Source organism: Camelus bactrianus, chromosome 3 (assembly GCF_048773025.1).
Source record: "Camelus bactrianus isolate YW-2024 breed Bactrian camel chromosome 3, ASM4877302v1, whole genome shotgun sequence".
Lineage (NCBI taxonomy): Eukaryota > Metazoa > Chordata > Mammalia > Artiodactyla > Camelidae > Camelus > Camelus bactrianus.
In genome coordinates, this window is record NC_133541.1 from 138,442,152 (window position 1) to 138,444,651 (window position 2,500).

General features: G+C 77.8%; 1 non-coding gene and 1 pseudogene across 1 annotated transcript; both read right to left on the reverse strand.

Annotated features, from left to right (window-relative positions):
* The window catches only part of LOC141577323 (28S ribosomal RNA), a 5,070-nt pseudogene extending 5,047 nt beyond the window's left edge, over positions 1 to 23 (reverse strand).
* Positions 24 to 1,211: 1,188 nt separating this feature from the next.
* Positions 1,212 to 1,364, reverse strand: LOC141577282 (5.8S ribosomal RNA). The gene has a single exon (XR_012506179.1). It is a non-coding gene; the product is annotated as a 5.8S ribosomal RNA (ribosomal RNA).
* Between the last annotated feature and the right edge of the window lie 1,136 nt (positions 1,365 to 2,500).

Below are 2,500 nucleotides of genomic sequence, written 5' to 3' on the forward strand. Positions count from 1 at the left end.
TCGCCACGTCTGATCTGAGGTCGCGGCTCGGAGGGGACGGAGAAGGTGCCCGCGAAGCGGGAGAGGGCGGGACGGCGGGAGAGGGGCCGCGCGCGAGGCGCGGAACCGCGGTCGACCGCCCGGTCCCCCTCCCCCTCAACCGACCCACCCACCCACCCACCCACGCCCGAACACGGGGTTCGGGCGGGAGGGCGGAAGGAAGGGCGGAAGGAAGAAGGGAGGCGGACGGGACGGGGACGGGAGCACGAGCCGGCGACGTGGCACGGGACGGGCGGGCGGCGAGAGGGGAAGCCGCGCGCGCGCGCGACGCCGGGCCCAGGCCGGAGGCGTCGTCGTGCCGGGGAGGAGGGTAGAGGGGGGCGGCGGCGGCAGCCGCCGGTCGGTCGGTCGTGAGGCGGGCGGGTCCGAAGAAGCCCGGCGGCCGCCCCGCGGCGACCGTCAGGGCCCCTTGCCCCACCACGCGACGCCAACCGCACCGGCGAGCGCCGCTCCGCTCCGCTCCGCTCCCACCCGTCCTCCGCACGGCCACGAGACGCCCACGACGGGCGACGGACGCGCGGCGGCGGCGCCCCCGAAGAACGCCGCCCCGGGGGCCCAGGGGCACGAAGCGCGGCCGCGGACGCAGCCCGGGGGAAAGCGCGCAGCGGCGGGCGACGCCGCGGCGTCCCGCGGGTCGCCGCCGGGGCACGCATCCCCGGGGCGCGGCCGCGCGCGCGCCTCGGCCACGGCGAGGAGCCGCCCGTCCCGACGGGGCGAGGCGGGGGCCGCGGTGGCGCGACGGGAGGGTGGGGGCGGCGCGGCGCGGAGGCCCTAACCGCCCCCACCCACCCCGGCACCACCGCGACGCACCCGGGCACGCGCCCCGGAGAACGCTTGCGGCGCGAGGAGGGGCTCCCGGTGGGAACGCGGCGGCCGCGGCCGCGGCCGCGGCCGCGGCCTCGGCCACGCGCGAGCTCCCCCCTCCCCGTTTTCTCCCTTCCCTTTCGCGGGCGGCACCTCCCGGGCCTCGACGCCGCCTGCCGCCGCCGCCGCCCGCCCCCGCGCCCTCCCGGGCGCGGGGGCGGGACCGGCCGGAGGAGGGACAGACGGCGCGACGGCAGAGGCGCCGTGTCTGCACTTAGGGGGACGGAGGGCACCGCGGCCCTGCGAGGAAACCCCCAGCCGCGCGACCCCGCGGGCACACACCCGGGGGGGCGCGATTGATCGTCAAGCGACGCTCAGACAGGCGTAGCCCCGGGAGGAACCCGGGGCCGCAAGTGCGTTCGAAGTGTCGATGATCAATGTGTCCTGCAATTCACATTAATTCTCGCAGCTAGCTGCGTTCTTCATCGACGCACGAGCCGAGTGATCCACCGCTAAGAGTCGTACGAGAAGTTTCTTCTGCCTTCGGTTCTGTGGCACGGCACGTCTCCCGCCCCCACCCACCCCGGGAGGGTGAGGGGGGGTCGCCTCGGGCCGGCCGAGTCAGAGAGAAATCAGACCGGAGGGTCGGGAAGGTTTCACAACGGGGCGCAGCCGGCACCGACACCGCGCGTGCCGGCTCGGACACCCCACAGGCGCCCGGGGGTTCCCGCCTCCCGCGGGGACGCGCCACCACGCGGCCACCGGCCGTCCGACGGGCCCGCCGGGTGAGGCCCCACCCGACGGACACGGCGGCGGCGGCGGCGGCGGTCAGCGACGTGGCGCGGCGCCCCGGCCCGGTGGAGGCGGAGTCCGTGGGACGAGGGACGGACCTCCCACGTCCCCACGGGCCCGACCGCCCCGACCCCAAGGCGGACGGGCGACTCCCCCGAGGGTCTTTAAACCTCCGCGCCGGGACGCGCTAGGTACCTGGAGAGGGCGAGGCGGGCGAGGCGGGGACGGCACGGACCCCCCCCACCAGCCCCAACCGCCGGCCACCGCGCCCCGACGCCGACCACCACACCCCGGCCACGGCCGGGGGTCCTCGCCGCCGCGGGCCCTCGACACGGGGCCACACCGGGCACCGGCCGGCCACCGCCCACGCCACCGGGTCCCACACGCCAACGCGTGCCGACGGCATCCTAAGCCCACTCCCCACGAGGCCGGGCGGAGAGGGCCCTCCCCCCGCGTCCCGACGACAGACCACCCTCCTTCCCACCTCCACATCCCCAACCCCCCAAGGCCCGGCAGGACCCCCAACCCGCACACGCGTTCCCGGGGTCCCCCTTCTCGCCACGGGGGACGAGGGGAGCCCACGACGGGACGCGGGCCACAAGCGGGCAGGGCGCCTCGGGCGCGTGGGGCGGGAACCGGGAGGCGAGAGGAGAGAGCCGGCCGGACGGGGAGAAGAGGCCCGAAGCTCGCTCGCTCGGGTGGGGGGAAAAGGCGAGAGGAGAGGCACGTGGCAAGGCGGGGCGGCGGGATCGGAGGAGCAAGAGGGCCCGACGACCGGCCCGGGGGAACCGGGTCCAGGGCGAGCAGCGGGAGGCGGCCACGGCCGGGAGGAGCGGCCGGCGCCGGAAAGACGAGGGCGCGGCGT